Below are 13,931 nucleotides of genomic sequence, written 5' to 3'. Positions count from 1 at the left end.
ACTACTTTTCAATACTTCACAAATCAAAATGGCGGCCGAGAATCAAAACAATAGTCAAATTAGGAAATTTGAAACCAACACAAATCTATCAAGGTTTGTTCTAGAGTTTTTTAAATGCTTCTATATGATGACAAATTGAATAAATAAAAGCCTGACAAAAAATCAACTGTGAAAATACAAATTGAAAGAATACTGGGGATGTAGGAGCTTTCGGAATGTCTCCCCGATACTGGGATCGAGAACTTACCTTACAGTACAGTAGTACAGTCCTCTGGTGATCATGTTTTGATTGTGGATTGGTAAAATTGAGAGTTTGCCCATAATTCAAAACTAAGTAATATACACTGATCTAACTTACATGAAAGAAAATGGGTGTCTTGACCACTTTAATCCTGAGGTCAAATGAAAATCTGAAGCCGACGTGAACAGTATCAAGTATTCCATCATAATAATTTGTCTATTTTTGCTTGTTCGGGCTAGAAGATAGACAGATATAATGGGTACGATCTATATTACATTTCCATGTGCTCGAGGTCATTGGTCACATTGCAGAATGTGCTCAAAATTACCCACATAGTGAAAAATGTTCACATTTTAAGAATAACCAACGTTACAATTAGTCATTTTGCTCAGCATGATACATGTGTATTTTTACAATGTTCATAAACAAAGCGGCGTGTTTAGATACATTGAGAAACTCCAATCGTTGTTCAGCAAAAATTCGTGGGATCGATGGTTGGACGAAAACATGAATATAGATTGCTCCCATTGACAGTTTGCCGATAACGTTTATTAAATATTTCCCAGGGCAATAATTATCACATCGATGGCATAAAAACGACAGTAATATTAGCAGTAATACTAGTTGATGTTGTTAATCGGTGAAACTTATTGAAATTTCTGTAAATCAGAATACCTTAATGTGAACAAGTGAATAATATCATTATGAATGCCACGATTTGCTGAAAAAAGCCAATCGGACAGTTCCTCACTCAGGAATTTCTGTATAGATAGTTCGAAGATGACGTCACTCAGGTCTTTGTTATTGTTTTTTGCCATCCGCGTTTATGAGTAATGCTCACTGAACTTTATTAACCTGACTATACGCGTTCATGGATACACACAGTGTTGTGTGTTGGTCCGTTATACTTCCGGATGGCAATGTTATGAGCTTCTCAGTCAAGCGCATACTATCTATTGATGTTTATACTGGACAGTTAGAGTGGAGGGTGTGGCCATAAGTTAAACCTGGGTATTATCCATCCGAAACCATCACATTGAAAGCATCAAAGGGGCAATAATAATACTTGATGTCATAAATAGATGAAAACTGTTGAAAACTTTGCGTATATCTGAAATCCTTAAAGTAATGAAGTGAATACATATAAATAATAATGTGAAGTTGAATGTAAGCTTCAATTTGATTACAAAAACAGATCAAATGAACGTTTCGGGTTTCCCCTTTATCAACAAAATGAAACACCACAGATGAAAAAAGAGTAAAATATGCAAATAAATATGCAAATTACTCGTCCTAAAAATTCCAAGCATGTTTAATAAAAAATTGAAAGATAAAGTTTTAAAAAGTTTTTATTTTTAAAGTGAGCGTTACGCAATGATACATAGAGACATATATTACATGATAATTCAGGACACATGTTAAGTAAGAACAATAAATTAAAATTTTTTAATGACTATAAATGTTCAAAAAGTTAACAAACATATCGACTTGCAGTAAAGTGTTCAGTAACTTGCTATTCGAAAAACGATCTAAATTGTATTGTCTTTGCAGCAGACCCTCAGTTGACTGTGCATGAGGAGTGTAAGAATGAAATAAACACTCCCTTGTTCCAAACGAGCAGCAAAGAGTTGGTTTCGATTTGCACATATTGATAAACGGACGTTATTATGGGATTGTTTTAATATTGCTGTAATGGACAAAATTTTACGTTGGTTTGTGATTATTTCCAGAGGCGGATTCTACAGAACATAATATATATATATATTTCAACTGTTATTTCTCATATCATATCTATTCTTTTTCCAATGTTGTACGTTTTCTTGTTTGTTTTCTTACAAGGAATCTACATAAGCAAGAAAATGTGTTTTGCAATTTTTAATACTTGCACAGACAATTTATGTTGGTTTGGAATCAATTAATCCTAGTTACGACATTTACTATTTCTGTGTCTAGGTATTGATTTACTATAGTCAGATTTTTTATTAATGGCGCGTGTTTTTCTGGTTTTTCTCAGCTGTTCCTCTATCAAAAGTTGTAAAAATTGGTGTCAATCTTTGACTCAATTTGTCTTAACTGAATCTAGATTTTGGACCTTATGCATGCCATATTAATTTTTTTTTCTTCTTTAAGACCTATAAAAACACTACTTTAAAACAGCTGACATAAAATAAGAAATTTTACACGGTAAAAAATTAAAACAAGTAACGCACCACAAAGTATGAATGAATGCATCGTATTTCCAAAAAATCATGTGCTGACGTAGTGATTATGAGTTCACGTCATACTTCTTTCCAAATTATAACAATTGGCTTTAAGTGTTATTAACATACCACTTATGTAGTTTTTCTTAAAATTTGAAATTATTATTTATGGCATATTATCCACTCGCACATCATGTCGCAGTTACCAAAGACTGAGATGAAATCTCTTGCTTTAAATCATTTGAAATAGTGATTGTATACTCAATATTGTCAAATTAACAAGCACTGTTAATATAACTTTGACCAAATTTTTGTCTATGCATGAACGTTTCACAGGGCCTTTAAAGGTTTTAAACACATATTAGGCTCTTAAACAACACGATACGGTACGGAATCTCTATCGGTTCCACTCTCGTAAAGCTGCGAAAAGAAGTCTTCTTGTATCTATCGATAAGTCATTAAAGAGGACGGCAATGGTTTTGGAATTTCACAATCAACCATGAGAAGATCGTTATCGAATTACGACAGAGATATCACCTGTGTAGAACGACGTGGCAGGAAAAGGATCATAGATAACTTTGATATGGATATCATCCAAAGATATATGGGTGAGCGTAAATATACATCCGAAATAAATATTGGACGTCTAATTATTCAAGCAGAAAAAAGACCATGGGTTCTGGACAGAGAATCATTGCTTTTCTTGCAGGTGGTGATGATACTGGAAATTTAAAAGGATGCCGTGCCATTTTTTCTTCTCTGGTATATTATTCTGGGGTCAACGCAAAGGCGTTTTAAGACTGATTTAATATCGTTTGCTGCCCTCATTGAAGCACCCAGCTGTATTGTATTGGACAACGCTACCATTCGTTGGCCCATGGTCACTTTAAGGCTCCAACTTTGGCAAATATGAAAGCTGACATGATTTCATGGTTTCAATCAGACAGTACTACGTATTCTATACTCCTTAGTAAAAAATGAACCAGAAACAGCTTTCAAAGCAGATTGTCTAATCAGGGAGTTCTGACACGAGGTTGCGCGACTTCCTCCATATCACTGGGAGCGCAATCCAATTGAAGTCATTTGGGCCTAAGTTCCCTAAGAGGGAAAGATTTAGAGGAAGAACACCAAATTTACTCCTCACAGACGAGGCAATAAATGATAAAGAGTAGAGTGAGAAAAGACATGCTTCAACCTTCGCAAACTAGAGAAAAAATACATTTCATTGGATACAGTGATGCTCGGAATCTTTCTGTAGTCGTTTCATTTCTACTTTTCATCATCCTCGTCATCAGACTGTGCTGATTGATGTGTCCAAAATTTCTTGGTTGATGTTGTTGTTGTTGTTATTGTTTTAGTTGTTGTTGTTATTGTTGAATACATATTTGTTGAGACACTGTCTCATAATTGATGAATTTTCACTTTTGACCAGTCTACATAAATTTATGTAATCCTCTTTGGCATAAACACAAGCTATTTGTCAAACTTTTGCAATCAAAATTATATTGGAAGCGCGTTATGTTCATTTTTGTTTGTATTCACTAGTAATGTGTATTGATAGTTATAAAATGTAGATGTCTGATAGTTAATAATTGCCATTCGTTGCTTCATATTCAAATACTGCACGTATATCGTTTAAGCTTCAATTAACCAAACACTCCAGTTTAAGGAATTCCTTTAAAATGGATATGCGGAAAATTCATAATTTTATAATGTAAATCTTCTATGAGTTCCGATCCTCACCTGTTATCGATTTTAATATAGCTGTAATAAACGAAATCCTTTCCTATTGTTTTAAAATTCATGAAAAAAAATCTTTTTTTTTTATTAAGACAAATTGATTCGGAGGTTCATACAAATTTTTGCAGTTATGCATTGGGGGGCAGCTGAAAAAAAGAATAAAAACACGCGCCATTTATTAAAAATCTGACTATAAAAAAGAATGAGACCAATATGGAAAGTGTCCAGCAAATCCACAAACACCAAGCTTAAAATATTTAAATATTTAGTTAAAGCAGTCCTGCTCTATGGGTCAGAGACTTGGCTAACAACGTTGACCACATCAGCCAAGATACAAACTTTTGTCAATCGCTGCCTTCGACAAATACTCAGGTTGAAATGGTTTGAAAAAGTGCCAAATACTGACCTTTGGACAAGAACAAACCAAGAACAAATGGATGTCCAGGTCAGACGCAGAAAGTGGCGATGGGTTAGCCATACTCTTCGGAAAGAGCCCTGTAATACAACCAAGCAGGCTCTCGGATGGAACCCAAAGGGCAAGAGGAAACGGGGTCGTCCAAAACAGACTTGGAGAAGTCCTCACCAAGATTTGAGCGTCTTCAATCTTACCTGGAGTGAGGCAAAGGTCTGTGCCAAGGACAGAAGAAGATGGAAGAGTGCTGTTGAGGCCCTATGCTCGGCCAGGAGCCAAGAGGCATAAGTCAAGTAAGTCATACACTGGTGTAAAGGTGATCTAGCTCAAGATATTTATATTTTCCGAAAGAGCTTAAAATTATCTTTCAAATGATACAAAATATGATAATATTCATCAATTTTGAAATTTGGCCTAATTTGGTCTGAAATACTAAATCCCGAAACGTGCTCTGTAGAATCCGCCCTTTAAGCTATGAGCCCACTAAACGTTTTGATAATCAGATATGCAAATATGTGTACTTTGGTTGGTATCAATCAAATAACTCTAAGCTATACAATATCACTATATAGACCCATTCCTAAAACAAAAATATCAAATATAGCAGTATGAATACTTTATATCATATTTTTATATTGCCTAAGACTGATTATGAATAATCAAATGAAGCAAAATACATGTTTCTGAAATATATTGAATATCTAACAATTTACTTTATAACAAAAATACACACATTTGTAATGACACTGCAACTAAAAGAACAAAATGTCTTTGATTCAAGTTATAAAAAAAGAGGGGTATTATTACCATACCATAAAAACAGACACCTGGGGCCGTTTTCATGAACGCAGATTAGCGCTTAGTCTCGGACTATCTCTGACTTTAGTAAATGACTTGAACAAATCGGATTTCATGTGAGCTGACTAAGCAAGTCCGGGACTAAAATCACGGGACCTTCGGACTAAGTTTGGCCAAGTATTAGTCTTTTGTCAAAGCAAGACTTCATGATAGCAGCTATTTATAGATTGAGTGCGCTTCGATTCAGAAATAAAATATGTCAGTTACGAATGACAGAGGCAAAAAGTGTACTTTTGCCATTGACACTGGCTTTAAAAAACTATAAGATAAGTGCAGATCGTCAAAAGTACATATATTTTTGTGAGTAAAAACTATAAAAAAGTGAATCTATCGGGTCGGAGTTGAGAGTGAACGAGAGATCACGAAATCGAAGGGTTTGGGTCTAAGAACAATTTTTAAAAATGATTAAAAAGTATAGTGGAGACAAAAGTTGTTCTGTTCACATTGCAATTTGGTGTAATTATTTTTTGTTTGTTTTGTTTTTGTTGTTTTTGTTGTTTTTGTTTTTCAATTTCTTTGATTTTCAATCTCGGTGTTCGTTGTCTCAATGAAACTGCCATTGGCCTAAATATAGAATTGCCAGTCACCGATGGCTATCATTGCAGTCTATAACAGTCGACAGTCAATTTCACGTGTGTTGCTAATTTCCTCTTTGGAAATCTTTTACGTTGTAAGTAAGAAGGCGTGTGTATCTTTCCTCCTTCATGTAGTAAAGAGGTGATGTTACCCGCACAAAATAACCGAATTCGTCACCGTCATCACAACGCCCACTTCTAGGCAAGTGACTAGCTAGGATTTTGTGAAAAATTTACCCCGAAATATAGAAGACATTATCAAGATGAATAATTCCCTCTGGGTTAGTTAACTTCACTAGACAAACAATCGGTGTGGGTTCATGACCTCTTGTTTTTGTCATGTCTAAATTATCTAACCTAGTATGTCATAGTGTACAATTGTTCATACATGCAGATTAGTTGACATTATGATATGTTTTGGCTTTTATAAATTGGGTTTAGGTCTCAATCAACACAATTCAGGTTAGAAGAAAGAAGAGAAGAACGCATTGATTTGATTTAAGTCTCTAATATGAATAAAATGCAAAACAGGAAAGGGAAAGGGTGTTTGAAAGATCTATCAAGTTACCCTAGAGGCGTGTCCAGTGTCATTGATCTTTACTTTTGTCTTAGAATTGTTTGGTTTAATAAAAAGATTGAATGTTTTTTATAAAAAATTGGGATCCCGAGTCCATGCATACGGGTAAGGGGACAGTTCTTTATGAAACAAACAGTACGGTATGTACAAACTTTAGTACGTGAATTATCATCTATCTCGAACGATCTTCGCATCAGCTCACCTTTCTTCATCGGGAAGGAATCTTTTAAAATGAAAGATTAGGTCGGTTGTATTGTACATTCTTACAATCTATCGCTGAACACCACAGACTTGATTTTGTTTTCCTCTTTTAGGGTAGTTCGTGTTCTTTGCTGAATTTACTTGACCTATCGTCTGCTTTTGATACTATTGATCACAATCTTCTCCTCAAACGTCTTGAAATTACTTATGACGTGTCTGTTATAATTGATTATTTAAGGTCATATTTGTTTAAACGTTAACAGATTACTACGGTGGAGGAATATAGATCTGAGGAAATCATTCTTGATTGTGGGGTTCCCCAGGGTTCAGTACTTGGACCCGTTCTTTTTGTTCTGTACGTTGGCCCTCTGTCTAAAATCATCAGAAGTTTCGGTCTGTCTTACCACCAATACGATACGTAATTGTACTGCGTTTCCAATACGAGAAATTTACAAGAAGTATCAACCGATAGTAAGAATTGTATCCAAAGTGTTAAGAAATAGAAGAATGAGAACAGACTGAAACTGAATGATGATAAGACGGAGGTGCTGTATGTTGGGAACAAGAAGTTGAAAAGTGGAACAGATTTGTGTGCGTGTGTGTGTGTGTGTGTGTGTGTGTGTGTGTATGCTTGTGTGTGTGAATAAGTATGTTTCAGCCAAAGTAATTTGTAATTTAAGCGCTTAGAGTCTGGTGTCGCGGAGTTATAGCGCTATATAAGTTTTCAGCATTATTATTATTATTATAATTATTACTATTATTATTATTTTTATTATTATTATTATTATTTGTTTTTTTTTTTGTTTTGTTTTTTTGTTTTTTTTCCTTATCGGTAACAGCAGAATTTGATTCTATATTGTTAAAATTAAATTAAAATAGCAAACAATTAATGAGTTCAATAAATGTGCGGTATATTATTATAAGATAGTGATTTCAATTTGAAGCTTAAGGAAAACCAAATCAAAACGAAGAGAAATCCCCGGTGATGCGAGCAAAGTTATTTTTAGACATGACTTTATATTGACGGCGATAACTCTTATAAACCATCTTCATGTATCTGTCCCCGTTGTTCATTCTGGTACTTATTTTTAATAGGTCTGATAACCCAAATTGTTATGGTCTATTTGTTGAAACGGAAATATTTTCAACTTAATGCATAATCCAAATGTTGCTGTCTGAAGCTCAAGGACCTAAATAACGAACATAAAATGCAATAGGCGATTCAATTGAATGCACAAACAGGCACATGATGTAGACGTTAAAGTACCCACTTTGTCAACAAAACGCGATGAAAGAGAAACTATAGACAAACGAGAGACGAGAGGATGCCGTTGCTTTATTTGTTCTCCTTGACAATGCTGCCTTATTATTTCTCGTTCTTTTTAAATGTTGATTTCATCTTTATTTTTTTGCCAAAGGGGAAATCCGAAACGTCAAGATAATTTGATTTTCTGAATTGAAGTGGAGCTTTTATTATATTTTTTTTATTTATTGTCATTTATATCGAACTGATGGGAAAATATTGTCCATTACATCAATGTTAAATAAAATTCATAATAAATGTCCCCGTAATCACCGCCACCACCACAACCACCACCATCATTATCATCATCACCATCGTCGTCGTCGTCGTCGTCTTCGTCGTCATCGTCATTATTATTATTATTATTATTATTAATTATTATATTATTATTATTATTATTATTATTATATTTATTATTATTATTATATTATTATTATTATTATTATTATTATTATTTATTATTATTATTATATTATTATTTTTTATTATTATTATCATATTATTATTATTATTATATTATTATTATTATTATTATTATTATTATTATTATTATTATTATTATTATTATTATTATTATTTATTTATTATTATTATTATTATTATTATTATTATTATATTATTATTATTATTATTATTATTATTATTATTATTATTATTATTATTATTATATTATTATTATTACTATTATTATTATTATTATCATCATCCTCATCATCATCATCATCATCATCATCATCATCATCATCATCATCATCATCATCATCATCTTTGTTGTCATAATTATCACCATTATAATTATTATCATCATCATCATTAATATGTACCATGTCCAATTATATATAATATGAAAATCATGTTTCACGCCAAATTTAGGTCAATATTCTTCCCATCACTCAATGGACTCCGTCAGTAAAGTAGACACAGATAAAACAGAAATTCTTATTTCTTTTTTTTTTTTTACGCCTGTTCGCATTTTCAAAAAACAAAGACACCAGGGTCTTTGAAAATTAAAAAATAAATATAATAATAATAAGTGGTTCATCACCCCAGCCGGTATTGTGTTGCGGTGGTTCAGATGACAAAAATGGAAGGTATAGTACTCATAAAATAAAAAAAGAGACTTGGTGCAAGTTTATAAATCCTTAAAAAAGTTTTATCGAGGTCAATGATTATGATTTCTTAAACTACAAAAATTTGAATTTCAATTTTTATTTTACCAAATTCTTTCTAGCCGACGTATACTTATGGGCATAATATCTTGTAATAGAAATACTGTCAAACCGACACGTACTAATTACAAGTCTGATAACTCACTCTGTTATGGGCTCTTTGTTGTAAAGGAAATATCAAATAAAGGCGCATAATATTGTCCATTACAACAGTGTTAAACTAGGCCCATATTTTGCGTTCGGATGTCAGACCTGAATAGATGTATACGTCGTGTTAAACCAATGCAAAAACATAATATTGTACATTACAACAGGTGTTAAATCAAGCCAAATAAAAAAAAAACGTTCAGTTATCAGACTTGCAAATATCCGTACCTAGTTTCTAGCTCTTTGTTTCGCCCTGACGTTTTACAGTTTTAATAATGCGGGTCACAAATTATCATTTTAATCTGCTATGCTTACGATAAGGAAGGACCATTAAAATATGTGTGCCCAATGCAGTCACAGGGCTAAGATATAAGGGTAATTTGTACTCAGCGGCGTGGCGTATTGACGGCATATGGTGGTGCCATGATTAGAAGAAGAAAAAAATTGTAAAACAGTGAACACGATTAAGAGGAGAGAGCACATGTTAAAAACTCTCTTTTTTGGAAGGGTGGGGGGAGGGTCGATGGTTTCTACGAGTGTACAAAACTCACAAAAACACATAATTCATGAAAACAACAAGCCACAACACTGAGATACAAGTCCCGTGTGAAAAGGTCTTGTAATTATTCTTTCTCCACCATTTAAAGGATTGGATTTGGTAGATAATGCAATCAATATGTGATAAATGTAAATCAAAAGAGCTAAGTACTTGTAAAGAAAATCTGCACGGCGATGTTTCATCTCTGCAAATCTTTTTATAATTTGTTTATTGAAATCTGGAATGGCATCTATTTCAGCTTTGTGAATTGACAAAATCATTCACGAATTTAACCGCTCCTGTGTCATTGAATTTTGCAAGAAATTTTTCACTCTTTTAAGGGTGCTAAAACAACGTTCAGGAGGTCAAGAAATACGATGAAAGTGGTTAAGGTCACTATATGATTTGTCAGTGTTTGTTGTATCTGTAAAAAGTAGACAATAAAAACAAAAGAAACGTTTGTTTTTGTTTTTTAAACTAACTGTGAGCCATTCATGTCTGTCATACCATGTCACTGAAAAAGAGCGTTTTCGAGATTTCCACACCTGTGTCAATGCAAAATCAGTTGGTTGGTGAGGAACTATTCTTTTTATTTCTAATATGTCATCTAGTGTCAATCTCCCAAACGGTCGGTGGAGTAAAGAGTCATCTTGATTCATTGCAATTCATTGTTTAACAAAACAAAACTTCAAATTATATCTCAAATAATGGAACTCAGTGGAATACGATTAATGATTGCACAAAGAAAAGGTAGATTCAAATCTTAAAGCATCACAAAGAAAAAATCACTCCACTTAAGTACTTAAGAAATCTAAAAACACACCAAAATATAACTGTTGACAATCTTCGCTTTCTTTCTCTGACTGACACAAATACACACGCACAAACACACACATACACACACAGACACACACACAAATAAACACTCATACACACGTAACCATCAACTCGGCACTACAAGCAAGAAAAATGTTGGTAAATTCGTCCATAATGCTTCGTTGCAAAGAATTACTTTATTCAATCATCGTGAAAAAGAGGTGGGGGGGGGGGGATTTTGATATGTCATATTTTTAAGTTTTATGTTGTTTTTCTTTGCTGCTTACAAATAAACTTGACAATGATCAGTGTTTTTGACAGTTAATGTAATATTTTGGATGGCCGAAGTTACCCTAGTTATGACGTAAATGGTGTAACATTGGCCACCCCCCCCCCCCCCCCCAGTCCAACGGTGGAGCTCTCAGATCCTGGCACAAGTCGAGGGGTTTTCCGCTTTTTGAAGATAGTATAATTCGACCCAGTTTCTCGCTCAATCAGCTGTAGCGATACTAAAGGATAGAGCATTAACTGGAGCTTGGATTGCTTTGCACCACGGTGTTGATTCCGTCACTAACTCGCGCAGTGATGTCACCAACACACGAGTCGGCGCAGTGCGTGATTCGGAATCTTGGATAGAGTGGAGACTAAAAAGGCAGTATGTTGTTGGGGAGTTGGCGAAAGACAATGGAGTTAAAATTTCTCAGTTTTATTTTTAATTAAATTATGCTGTTAATGAATTTTTTTAAAAATTGGATGGTGCCTGGCACCATTCGATCCAATGGCCCCACGCCACTGTTTGTACTGCAATACCACTAAGTGGTCTGAGATCGGAAAGAGGATTAATAACTGATTATTGTCTTTAGACAGTTCAACGTATGCATTGCATGTTTTTAAAGCAGTGGATATTAATTTGTTATTTTTGTATTGAATTCGGCTGAAATTCTGAAAGGTAAGCGAGCCATTTTCAAGAAATCATACTCGTGTTTTAAATTGAGATCCCTATAATGGAAGTCCTTTAGAGCCATAAGACCCATGGAGCAGGAGTTGATCCTGGTTTTTATCCCGCGAAATGGAGAATGGCAATTGCTTGCTATCCTTTTGATAGGATGCTAGTCTATCGCAAAGTACTTTCCAACAAATCTAGTAGACCCACCTCTCCAATCACTGCCAGGTGGGCAAAGGGTCAGAAAAAATAATCAACTCCTCACGGTATCCATCTCGCTCCCTTTGCGTGTCAGACGAGTGCATTACGAACTCAGCTAATCAGGACCCCCATCTCTATATTATCTTAACTGGTAGATACTTTTCCTCATAGGTAAAGAGAAGGGTGGCGATAACGTGTTGAATTGATTTAATATTATTTCTTTTCGAAACCCTTTTACCCATCAAACAGCGATTGGGTAACTGTGTCTTTTTTGGATGAGGTGGAAAGTAGCCTATTCAGCTAATTCTAGCGTTCAATCCACCAAAACAATTATAACGGATCATTGAACGCTGCAGACAAATAGATACAATCAGGCTCCATAGCCATGTGCTTTTGGGGATGTAAGTTACTTGAGATCAATACTGGAATGTACTCCTGAGAGGGTGTAAATGTATAAAATAAAATAAACTCAATGCTAAATACGGGGTCGCTATAATATAGAAACGGGAAATAGAGAGAGAAATATTTGATTTTCGTTTATTATTTTTTATTTATTTTTGGGAGAGAGAAATCATAATATTGACATCTTTTGCATGAGAAATTTGCAATTTGCCTATTCTATCAACTCAATTTTTTGGAGGCTTTGTGGTCTTATGGTATCACACTCGCCTTTGGATCAATAGAATCCTGGTTCGAGTCCTGCTCTGGGCGGCACAAAATTGAGACCTTAGAAAATATTCTTTACTCACATTCATATACAAAGATTTTCAGGACTATAAGTGGCCGGATGAGTCATAAAACTCAAGCCCTCGAGTTGCCTTTCTTTTGAGAAGCTAATTTGCACACATTGCCCCAATCGACTCAGATATGAATGAGTTTTTGGCTACAGGCAGTGGCATGCTAGTTAAAAAGGACATCCGACACAAAATGATTTTTTTCATCTTATTTCTCGATTTGTTTATTGAAGACCTATTCTTCGCTTAATATTATATTAAGCGTCGTATGATGATTTAGAATTACAAAAATAATATTACTTCCACTTCAGATTGTACACTTTTGCTCAAAATTTTGTTCTATCAATTTCAACTCAAGGAAAACAAAATGGCGACAGTTATATTTATTCCCGAGACGACCCTCTTCGACTTAAGCCATCCTTACTTTCAATACCACCGAGAGCCGTTTTTTCTCCACAATGAAATAATAAAGAAATTCAATGGGAAAAGGAAAAGGGGCAAAAGAGGAGGCGTGTAAAACCGACTTCATAGACGAGGATCTAATCCACCACTCCTTTCCAATGTTAGATCTCTTCGTAATAAGATAGACACCCTCACTGCTCTCTCCAAGTTTGATTATGATTATAAAAATGCATGCATTATTTGTCTTTCGGAAACATGGCTTTTGTCTATGGACACCGATAGTAGTATTGATTTGGCAAATTTTACTTTGTACAGAAAGGATAGAGACACGTCATTAGGGAAAAACGAAGGGGGAGGTCTATGCATATACGTCAATGATAGATGGTGTAAAATTGTAAATATAAAAGATCAAATCGACCCCCCTGATATTGAACTACTTTCTTTGTCTCTACGTCCACACTACTTGCCTCGGGAGTTTCGGGTTGTAACCATTGTTAATGTTTATATTACACCTAGCGCAAAAATTTATAAAGCATACCAATTAATAAATGAGCATGTATCGTTATTACTACTACGTCACCCGGACAGTCCACTTATTATTGTTGGTGATTTTAATCACTGTCAGCTGCCCATAGCTGGACTAGAACAGTTCGTCACCTGCACAACACGAGGAAACAACACGCTTGAATTGTGTTAAGCAATATAAAGAACGCCTTCAGAGCGCTTCGAAAACAACCGATAGCCACATCTGATCATAATACAATTCACTTAATACCGACGTATATCTCTAAATTAAAAAGTGAGAAATCAACTGTAGTATATCGCCATTTCTAGACTCAAGAGTCAATCCAACGACTGAACGGTTGTTTTGAC

The 13,931-nt window shown here is 34.4% G+C and overlaps 1 protein-coding gene across 1 annotated transcript in view; it reads left to right on the top strand.

The window, feature by feature from the left end:
• The first annotated feature begins 11,618 nt into the window (after nt 1–11,618).
• The window catches only part of LOC144972050 (solute carrier family 22 member 20-like), a 14,844-nt gene continuing 12,531 nt past the window's right edge, over nt 11,619–13,931 (top strand). The window contains exon 1 of the mRNA XM_078913138.1: nt 11,619–11,727. The gene's annotated coding sequence lies outside the window, so the exon portion shown is untranslated. The remainder of the gene's footprint in view (nt 11,728–13,931) is intronic.

This window comes from Berghia stephanieae, chromosome 4 (assembly GCF_034508935.2).
Source record: "Berghia stephanieae isolate SIO BIC M18660-M18661 chromosome 4, UCSD_Bste_1.3, whole genome shotgun sequence".
In the NCBI taxonomy this organism is placed as follows: Eukaryota; Metazoa; Mollusca; class Gastropoda; order Nudibranchia; family Aeolidiidae; genus Berghia; species Berghia stephanieae.
The sequence above is the reverse complement of the archived record's forward strand: the minus strand, read 5'-3'. Positions and strand labels throughout refer to the sequence as shown.